Source organism: Dermacentor variabilis, chromosome 1 (genome assembly GCF_050947875.1).
Source record: "Dermacentor variabilis isolate Ectoservices chromosome 1, ASM5094787v1, whole genome shotgun sequence".
Taxonomy (NCBI): Eukaryota; Metazoa; Arthropoda; class Arachnida; order Ixodida; family Ixodidae; genus Dermacentor; species Dermacentor variabilis.
In genome coordinates, this window is record NC_134568.1 from 265847271 (window position 1) to 265858765 (window position 11495).

At 49.0% G+C, this 11495-nt stretch overlaps 1 pseudogene; it reads left to right on the top strand.

Moving 5' to 3' along the window:
• Positions 1–7213: 7213 nt before the first annotated feature.
• LOC142564156 (uncharacterized) lies at positions 7214–11257 on the top strand (annotated as a pseudogene).
• The last annotated feature ends 238 nt before the right edge of the window (positions 11258–11495 follow it).

Consider the following 11495-nt stretch of genomic DNA (forward strand, 5'->3'; position numbering starts at 1 on the left):
CCTTTGTTCTGGGGAATCGCCAAACAAAACAGCGCCCGTGACAGCTGCGTGTCGCTGGTGAGGCATCCTATGTTTTGGGGAATTGCCAATCACAACAGCACACGTGACAGCTGCGTGTCGCTGGTGAGGCATCCTTTGTTTTGGGGAATCACCAAGCAAAACAGCACGCGTGACAGCTGCGTGTCGCTGGTGAGGCATCCTATGTTTTGGGGAATTGCCAAGCACAACAGTACCCGTGACAGCTGCGTGTCGCTGGTGAGGCATCCTATGTTTTGGGGAATTGCCAAGCACAACAGCACGCGTGACAGCTGCGTATCGCTGGTGAGGCATCCTTTGTTCTGAAGAATCACCAAGCAAAACAGCACGCGTGACAGCTGCGTGTCGCTGGTGAGGCATCCTTTGTTCTGGGGAATCGCCAAACAAAACAGTGCCCGCGACAGCTGCGTGTCGCTGGTGAGGCATCCTATGTTTTGGGGAATTGCCAAGCACAACAGCACCCGTGACAGCTGCGTGTCGCTGGTGAGGCATCCTATGTTTTGGGGAATTGCCAAGCACAACAGCACCCGTGACAGCTGCGTGTCGCTGGTGAGGCATCCTTTGTTCTGGAGAATCACCAAGCACAACAGCACCCGTGACAGGTGCGTGTCGCTGGTGAGGCATCCTTTGTTCTGGAGAATCACCAAGCAAAACAGCACGCGTGACAGCTGCGTGTCGCTGGTGAGGCATCCTTTGTTCTGGGGAATCGTTAAGCAAAACAGCACGCGTGACAGCTGCGTGTCGCTGGTGAGGCATCCTTTGTTCTGGGGAATCGCCAAACAAAACAGCGCCCGTGACAGCTGCGTGTCGCTGGTGAGGCACCCTTTGTTCTGGGGAATCGTTAAGCAATACAGTACCCTGTGAGAGCTGCGTGTCGCTGGTGAGGCATCCTTTGTTCTGGGGAATCGCCAATCAGAACAGTACCCGTGACAGCTACGTGTCGCTGGTGAGGCATCCTTTGTTCTGGGGAATCGTTAAGCAAAACAGCACCCTGTGAGAGCTGCGTGTCGCTGGTGAGGTATCCTCCTCTCTGAGGGACCGCCAGACACGACAGCGTGTGATGTTCTATCAATTGGGCTACGGTGGCGGCTATGCTGCAGGAGTTTCATTTTAATGTCGACAGAACTAAAGCACACAAACAAAACTGGCTGTCATAGATAACAGAATTCTACTCGCTGAGCTGAATCACTAAAATAGGCCGAAATTACTTGCACTCTGAACAGAAATTTATAAAAAATAATAATATTTTACTAATGGACCTTTAAACTAATCAATACAGGGCAAAAATTGCAAGTTACGAAAAGAAGGCTGTGAGTTCTCAAGGCATGTTCTCTTGGAACGTATTTAAAAACCTATAGTATTCAGATAAGCACAGTAAAAGCTCCGGCCAAATGTGCTACTGTACTGCTTACTTTTTGGACAAAATGCTTTCCTAAGCAACGCAGGACAAATTTAACTGGAACGCCAAGGCATTTTGCCGCACAGTTTGGGTCTGTCTCGAAGCACACACACTGTTGCGGGTTCAGGGCATAGAATGCACCAAGCCCATCGACTACTACGTCAGGTTGTAGAAAATGAAGGAAAAAAGGTTTATTTAGCTTAGTTACACGGCTTCAGTAAGCAACCCCACTCCATGCAGGAGGAAGCTAAACGGCTCATTTCACATCAGGACCCTCTCCCCACACTTTCGAAAAGTGTCTGCTTGATTACCGTCGTCTTCTCTAGGCGAATCTGAAAACCGTCCAGCAGCAAATCACCATCGTTGACTACGTTGCGATACCACGCCCATGCTCGCCATAACCTGCAGTAACTCCGCCTCCGAAGAGACTGGTTTGGAATATGTAGCAAGAAAGCAACCTGCGTCTCTCAGGTCGTCGACGTTGTTCCCTTCCTTTTCCTCCTTCGCTCAGGCTGACAGGTAAAGGGCGGGCTGAGGGCTTTTTGCGTGACCCGTCAAGAGTTGATGTCCGCGCGGCGTTGACCTCTGGATAAGCGCTGATGGATGGGTGGTAGTTTCACTTGCGTTAAACGTCTAAATAACTGTTACTCCCAAATTGTCGTCGTTGTTCCTCTCTTTTTTATCCTTTGCTCAGGCTGCCAAGTAAAAGGCGGGGTGAGTGCCTTTCGTGGGGCCCTTCAACATTCGGTATCCACGTTGCGTTGATGTCTGGATAGGTGCTAAAGGATGGGCGGTGGTTTGACACGTGGAAAACGTGCAATTAACGCCTTTGTGGTGTTTAGACGTAACAACACGCACAAACACACACGCGCACGCACCCACGCGCGTCCCTGTGCGACCCTTAATCATCGCCAGACTGTGAAAGCTTTACTGCGCGATTAAGAACAATGATATTTTGAAGCTGTGTTGTTTTCTTCGTTTTCACTCAGCAACAGGTTGCAAAGTTTCAGTCACACTTCTATTTGCTAAACTTTCTTCGAAGCGGGCCATGGTAGCTCATTATACACGAATAAAACAAGAAATAGACACTTATTATCATTGTTTACTTTTAGTAGGCTACAGTGAGGCTAATTCAATCCCGAGATTTTATAGCAGAGCACAGAAATATTTATGTTCGTCTTAGAATGACGCTTTTCTTTCGAAGCACAATCTGTGGCATGAAAAGTTTAAATAAAACGCCACACTTTTGAGAGGTCTGCGCGAAATGTTAAACGGTTAGGTTTATGCTGGATTACCAGTAAAACCAAGAGAAACCTTAAATTGCAGAGCCATGCACGCGTTAAAGTTTTACACTAATTGTGAGTTGAGGAACTTGACTAAAGGAAAAACAACAAAATTGCACGCAACTTGCAACTTCTAAATATTATGCAGAGGTTGCAATTTGCGTCCAATTCTATCCATTTGAGCGCAAGTTGAAACGAGAGGCCATTTCAAGATGATTGAAGAGCCATTGAGTCTATAGACCAGAATGCGTTTATAAATAATTAGGTTTTAGAACGTTAGCCGTTATGGTTTTATTCGTCTTCCGATTTTGCCATCCACGACGTGCCTAAAAATTGTCGCCCTGTCGACACGACAGAAGAAGTCGCCCGAAAATAAAGGTGCATTTGCCCACACCCTGCAGTCACATTTTCAAATATTCTTTTTGTGCGCACTGATTAGGTGACTGGTGTGTGACATGCGAGCTATCGTGCAGCCGTCGTCGCCGTCTCGTGTCTTCATTGTCCTATGCCGTAGACATCGCTGTCATCGTCGAAGACGGCGACATTGACATTACGATTTCTTTCAGACACTGTAGGTGGCACGTTTGTCTATGAATGCACGTGAAGAATAAAGCCTATGCGTAACTTGCAGGCTGATGCTTCTTTTGATGCGGTAGCAGTAATGAAATGCCAAGCAGCGCCCGTACCCAGAAAAAAACAACAACTTTTACGCTAGATTTGTTCGTAAGAGTGAACACCAGCCAGCCGTGATGCTGGGCATCTTATTAGATAAGGCAGTCAGCCAATGGCCAAGAGCACTTATAAACGAAAAGCTATGTGAATTTGACCCCGAGTGTGTGAACGCAACGAGCCCACAACGACACCGCCGGTTGTGTATCCAGATCTAATACGAGGATCTAAGCTATGTTATAAATGGTTGCATACAATGTCTGACTTCGTTTTTCTCCACAAAGACCGGTGTATCGCTCATCGAAATCAAGCACGCTGACGTATCCGCCGTCTTAATCACAATTTTCGAGGGCCCATATTCACAAAGCTTTTCGTACGTAAGTGTTCTTTGCCGTTAGACGGTCGCCTTCGCTATATGTCCAGCTTCTGCATTAGCCGAAATTTTCTCGCAAGTATTATACCGTAAGAGTATTTTACGAATACTGCTGGTTCTGGACATATGATTAACCAAGACGGTCGACCAATAGCAAAGAGCACTTACAAACGAAACGCTTTGTGAATTCAGCCCCAGATCTGTTGCTCTCGAATGAATTTTCTTGTTCGCGTTTTATTTGTCCATAATAGTCCATGCTTCAATAGGTAGAATATTCACTAACTAATCGGTATTCTAGCACGCTGCTACCAGAGGGACCAGTTTTGCTGCTACAACAGTTGAACGATATACGGAACGAAAACCGTAATAAATTACTTACGCCATTGAACTGTTCGTAAAGAAGATAGATATAAGCCAATCGTGACGATGGACATATCATCAGCGAAGGTGGACGGCCAATAACAAACATCACTTGCGAACATAAAGCTTTGTAATTTCGGCCCCGTGTCTGCAAGCGTAATACAGTATAACGAAGCGAGGCCACAACGCTGCCTCCGCATATACTGGATCCAGAACCGTCGGATACAAGTCGACACAGAAGTTAGAAGTGCCTATGTCGTCGCGGCCGCGGCTCTTGAGTACGTGAACTTGTAAAATTGCGGGTTCCACGCTTCGCCAGGACATGTTGTGAAGGTGGCCAAATATATTCAACTGTCTGAACTTAACTGTTGTTGCAGCGTAAGATTCACATCAATGATTGCCCCAGCGCATGATTCCCCTGTTCAGCCACTAATTTTTCAACTGTTCCTCATTTTGCGTTGGTGTGATCACCTACGAGAAAGCAAGAAAGGGGATTTTGCTGTTTATTTCAACATTAGATAGCCATAGCACGTGAATTATTAGCTTGATGGTCCAAAATGAGTGCAAAAGTGTAGAGCGCATGACTTTGTTAAACAGGAGACGAGAAAGAAAAGTGTACAGGTGCACTGTGCCGAAATACAGACGAAATGCCGAACGAAGAGGTGAAGCCTGAATAACCAAAACAATTGGATTGAAGAGTGAGACATTTAACTATTACGTGATTCTAAGCCCCATATATAGGTTTGCTTTGGGGATGCTTTAATTGCTTGCTTTGGGGATGCTTTGGGGATGCTCGGCTGTTTTCAGAGAACCCTCAGTATTTTCATTGGCAATTTCTTCAACAGCAAACCTCCGTGCTCACCATGATCTACAACGCTTCAGCTTCTTGTGGTCAGTATGAAGTGGTAACCAACCGCTTCACGTATAGTCACGAGGGAAGGCACGACTTTAATAGGTCAAAGCTAACTTGCTTTCCTGTTATATAAATTGCTCCAAGTGAAAACAATATGTATGAGACAGAGATTAACACTTTTTCGTGGCTTGAGGAAGCTCTTAGTTGAATTTCGGAATATCATTGCAATTTGGATCATTGTTCATCGTGAAACCACGCTAAACAAACGGGGACAAAGAAAGATAGACAAGGACGAGCGCTCGTCCTTCTGTGCCTTTCTTTGTCCCCGCTTGTGTAGCACAAAGTTTCGCGATGAATCAATTCCAGCTAGGCCGACTCGCAGTGTTGGATCATTGGTTCACTTGGCGCAGTGAATAAAGGGTATGCGAATACACGATGAGATCCTCATCTCGGGTACTGATAGGAACACGGTTCTATTTGAAACTGATAGGATTTTCAAATAATTTAACGAAAAAACAACGCAGTCATTCTCGCCATTCAGGAAGCATGGTCGCTCCGTTTTGTACGCAGATGCTTTTTGAAAACACAAGAACAATATAAACTCAGATAAGGCTAACCTCTTCAAGCCTGCTCTAGTACATGCATGTTTCACTGTATTTTCGTTTACGTCTTTCCATGGTGGCCTTTGTTCGGGTCTCTCGTAGGCAGTGACCGAATGTTCTGTGACCTAATGCGCCGTTTGCTGGAGGTGTATCAGTCTTGAGTATGCATGCATGAAATACTGAGCTTTAACACAGTAGATTTCTTCATGCATTAGCAGGTAAAATTCCACTGAAAATTCCACTCACGTGGTTTTTTCGCTGCATTTGTTGTGGTGATGATAAGGATATACCGTTTCAATATTTCATATCGACGCGGGCTTGCGCTTCTGAAAACGTGTACAAAAAAAGCAGTGATGTGTGCGAATACATGCCGTTCTCACATTGTGCGTAGGCTTCAGGTGTCATGTCTTCTGACCTACATTATACAAACATCGCGTGTGTTCCGCAATGCATTGTCTCACAGTACAAGCTGATACGTTTATTTCATACGACAACGCTATTACTTCTTACGTTCACATCTCAGTGGAAAGTATGGGTTGCATTAATCGTATCATTAACTGAACTACGAGTAGCACAAGCCGCTCATATACAATTCTGAGACCCTTTCTTAACTTCACCTCTTATTCACTGAACATGGTAGTTCATTAAAACGTACTGGTGTTGTTTCTAGCCTCAAAAGGAGCCATAAGCGTTGTTCAAGAACTCTGAATAATACTTACGGAACTTTACTCCTCTGCGTCGCTAAATAAAAAGCACTTAAGATGCCGTACGGGAAAGACCTGCAGCGAGGGCGCTTCGTGGACACGCAGGCAGAAGAGCTACAGGCTCGACGACAAGCCTAAGTATGCCGGCTGCGGTGGCGTCATATTTGCATACGTCCTTTGATATCGTGCAGAAGGTCCTGTTGTGATAAGGCGTGCACAAGGGTACGTTTTGCAAGAACTCGGCGATATCTAGTTATATATGCAAATATGATACGCCTTTGTAACATAAGACGGCAACAATTTTACCGGGGCATGATAAGATAGAAGCGCGACGTTATAGCGCCCCACTTGATTCGAGGAAGAGTCAACGAGCGAGCACCAGAAAAACGAGGAATAGAGAGCCGTCTGTGCGACGAATGTTCCGTTGCTTCAGAGACCGGAGGAGGGAGCTAAGGTAAGCTGTGGGTTTTAAAAAGAAAGTGCAGCTACGCAACAGCGGTTTGCTACTTTAGTCTTGCCTTTTTCTTTTCTGCCATTGTCTTTATGCCTTAATTAACACGGAGTTATACAAACAGGAACTCGTGCGTGTCAGAGCAAGCAAGGGTAAAAAAACAAATGGAAGCGGACACCTGCATGCAGAGTTTTTAAAGAAGGCTAACCAGTCGCAAGGCGGTTTATTCGCCCGCTCCCACGCGGCCGAGCGAGGAGGAGAAGAGAGCCCGGGCACCTGTGCGCCGACCGGGCGCTGTTTGCGGGGTGCGCAAACAGCGCCGGCCGGCGGCGCACGTGCGAGCAGCGTCGACTCACCGGGGCTGCGGGACCGTGGCGAGAACTTAAGACTCGGGACGGGGCGAGAGGGGGCCGTGGCCTAGCGGCTGGCGCGTGCTGACGTCACGCGCGCCGCGGCTGTCGATTGGCGCAAAGTGCAGCGGCGCTGGCGCTCATAAATATGTGGGGCAAGCCGGCGGGGGCCGAGCTCTTTGGAGCGCAAGTCGTGTGTGGAGCGCGCCGCGAGCGGAGTCTTGTGAGCCCGAGCCGGAGCGCGCGGCGCAAGTGTGGCCCTGTACGCGGGTGAAGCGGGCGAGGCCGCGGTGGCAGCGTGGCTCGGCGGCGCGCCCCCGGACCCTGCCTGCCTGTACTTTCAGCAGGGCGGCGCGGCGGCGGCCACGCCGTCGCCGTCGGGCTCGTCTTTGAGTTCGTCCCTCGATGAAGACGCCATGGCGGGCGACGAGTACAGCTTCGACCTGGAGAACCTCGAGGAGGTCGTCAAACAAGAGATGGGCGCCAAGTACGCGGCGCTTCAGCCCGAGCTACAACAGCTCGAGCATTTGCGCCGGCCGCTGGTCGGCAGTACGCCGGGCACACCGCCGGACACGCCGCCCGGCTCGACCGCCTGCCCGGCATCGCCCGAGTTCGGCGCCTGCATGCCGGACGACAGCATGATGTGGCTGTCGCAGCCGCCACCGCCGCCGGCGCCACATCAGGCGCCGCACCAAGCGCACGTGCGCTTCGGACACCAGGAGCCGCTGGACCTGCGGCCGCAGGGGGACCTCGAGTGGATGCAGCTGCGCCGCGACCTGGAGGGCCCACGGCCCCCGATGATCCCGTCGCTGCCCATGCGGGACATCTTGGACGACGACCAGCTGATCACGCTGTCTGTGCGCGAACTCAACAAGCGACTCCACGGGTTCCCCCGCGAAGAAGTGGTTCGCCTCAAGCAGAAACGTCGGACGCTCAAGAACCGCGGCTACGCGCAGAACTGCCGGACCAAGCGCCTGGCGCAGAGGCACGAGCTGGAAAGCAGGAACCGCATCCTTCAGGCCGAGGCCAACCGTTTGCGTCAGGAGCTGGAACGCGCCTGCCAAGAACGCGACTTCTACAAGCAGCAGCTGGGCGCCGCCGCCCGCGCCCGCGCTCAGCAGCCGCCGCCACAGCAGCAGCAGCTGCCGCCGCCACCCCACGGACTCGGGCCCGGCTCGCCGGACTTCCTCATGTGACTCGGGCCGGCCCGCACGGGCGGTTCCGCCAAGTGGCCGCCGCGCAACTGAAAGAGACTGTACGAAAGGCGGCAGCCACACCGCCGACGAACAGTGCGCCGTCGCCTGGCCTGATGCCCCAGCCGGCGCGCACCCCCATAGACTGTACGAAAGGCGGCTCCCAGCCGCTGACGACTACCCCGCTTGCGCTTGCTTTGCTTGTCCCTTGTCTTGCCCGCCGCCGCTCAAAGTTCAACGAGGTTCGCGTTCTAGAGCATGGGCCTCCAGGTGGGCGGCTCCCGGGACGCCGGCCAGTTTGCTATCAACAGGTACGAAAGGCTCCGCATGGCCGTACGCATTTGCCCCCTTGATCGCCGACAGTCGCGCGTGCCAAGTCGCGGGTAGGGGACGCCGCACCGGCGCCGGGTCGTGGCCCGGGTCGCTGCGCTGTCTCCTCCCCGCTGTCACGCCGTTGCCCCAGCGCCGAACCCTGGCGCTCCGCGGATACACGCGGCGTTAGTCCAGGCGCGCAATGTTCTGTCACACCGCACTCACGCGTCCTGCCGCTTGTGTTCTCGAGGACACGCTCTCCCTGCGGCGCGCGCGGCCCCATGCCGAACATTTTGTTTCGTTTAATATTATTTCTTCATGCCGGTGGTTAGAGTAAATGCTAGTCGTGGTCAAAAGGTGATAGTGTCGCTGTCATCGTGACTCCGCTACAATTCTGGTTTGCTCGTACTTCTTGAGATACACCCTATGAGTGCGGCGCAGTTATTTGTGGATGATGAAGTAGTAAGGGCAGTGCAATTATATCTACTAGCACGTGTACTCCTTCCTTTTGTATGCGGTGTCGACTATGACAAAGAAATGGAGAAACAGTTGTGTTTTCTAGTCTTGTTTGCGTACGTGAAGGCTACGAAAACGAAGGGTTGTATTCCGCAGGGTTGCTTTAAACCAAGGCATTAGATCTCGTGTGTAGTGCATATTTACGATTCAATAGTCATATTTACTGGACAGGAGATATGGCTGTCATTCCTAATCTGAGTTGTTAAAATTGTGTGTATTAACTCGTTATCCCCACGCTTAACAAGGAACATTCTTGCATATACATGATACTTAACAGTTCTGACCACGACAAGGGAACACCTCATATTGTATTACTTTTGTACAAGTAATATTCTACACTGTTGGCGCGCCTCTGCTTTAACAATTAGGGAACAAGGCAGACTGCCATTAGCCCTAAGCATCTTTTTTCATCCCTTCATGTGCGAATAAGCACTACAGTGTTGTACTCACGAGTGACATAACACGATGTTCTGTCATGCATTTTGGTTATCTATGTGAAAATTTCAGTTACGTGTAAAAGTCCTTTCGAAGCGGGGGAAACCGGGCACGGTGGTTTAACTGACCAGCACCTTCGATGCAGTGAGTGACCTTTGCCATCAGAGTGCAACCTGGACACCAGTGCTTGCGGTGTTGTTAGACGAGGTTACAATAAGCTTGAAAAAAGTCTTGTTACTGCGTGTGCAATATGCGCCAATGTTGTCAAAGCCCTTGATATCCTTTTCTGAACCTTGATACCGTCTGCGCCATTATAATTTCATGCCTATACTGACAGCAAAATAATCAACCGTGAGCCACCTTACTGGTCTTTTGATCCCTGTTGCAACGTTCGACTACAACCTGTGCGTTTCTAGAGGGCGTTTATCCAGCGTGTACCAACCCGAAAACCCTGGTTTGTAAAGTAAGATATAGTTCCTGGAATCAATGTAGACACTGCCTTAGCGACTAAAACATTATCTTAACCATTTAAGATTGTGCAATAATGTTATGACGGAGACAGCTAACTGTGGGAATCCGCCACGACAAAGCCTTTACAGAACCCGAAAAGAAGGTACACAAGCGCCACCATAAAGAATCAAGCCAAAAGAAATGCAGTGACCGTAAGAATGAGTTGCTTAGTCCTTACTTTTTTAGTGCAAACTCGACAGCCAACAAGCACTGAATCAATAGGCATCTCGGTCCTAGGGCCTCCTTAATATGGCAAGTGGTCTGGTACTAATCCATGCATTATCTATCTCGTTGCAACTTAGAGCAGTTCCGTTTTTCCCTCACCAGTCATACTTCAAATCATAAAACAAATATCTGCGTGCGTGATGCGAAGACGCTTGTTGCAGTAAACGAGTAGAGAAGAGTGATGTGCAATGTTTTCAAAAATACGCCGCATTACTATTGCGCTTTTATTTTTATGTCAAATCAAACCACTTGTGTTGGGGCGTGGTTCCCGCTTTAAGCTCATCAGTAGTTTTGATGCGACAATGGGGGAAACGCACGCTATTTTCTACTGTGATAAGTAAGACTGTATATTAATATGTGTGTGCAAAGAAAAAGAAAAGCTTAATTTGTTTTTATTTCAAGTTGTTTTATGTCCGAGAAATTTCCACGCTGTTATATGAACTTGTGCATGTATGTAATTGTATAAAACCCACACGTACATATAAACTCGTGTAAATATTCCCTATGTAAGCGCTACCACTGTGTTCCACTGAAGAAGCAGGAGTGCATGATTTTTCGTTCATCATTAATTCGAAGTCTCCTCTTCTCGTGCGGGGCTAACATCTGCCCCGCCAGCGCCCTGCGAAAAGCGCACCTGCTTCGCCAGTGAGGATACCTCAAGATCAATGCTTCCTCTCATAAAGAATGAATATAATATTATTCCCGCTATTATACTGTCTTCTTCAAAATATTCAGGACAGCTTGTTCTGGACGACATGTATGTGTTTCAGTTCGCTTTTAAATGCCTGTACATACCTTCTTGCCTGGGTGGTGCGTTTTAAGAGACTGGACAAATATTAAATCCTGTCAGCTTTTCGTAAAAGGTGTGCGTGTGCGCTGCATGAGGACATTTACGTTACTGACACTGCTTTCCAGGAGATGAGTGTCATGGTGTAAAAAAAAACAAAAAACAAAATCAAGCAATAAAAGGAAACATCAATGCCAAAATGTCCTTTTCCTCTTTTCTCCGCTGCGCGATGCGGATACTTTGTAGTATCCATAACAGCAACACACCTCTCACGTCCATGGTGCGCTTCTCATTACGTCTTTGTCAAGACGTCACAACGATCTGCCTGCACCACGCCCACTGCTCTCAGCCGCACTGGTTTTAATGGCAGTGCCGCTGGTTGGTGTGTGAGGTAATTGTGGACTTGCGAGCGCCTTGGCCCATTTCTTTAAGTGCAT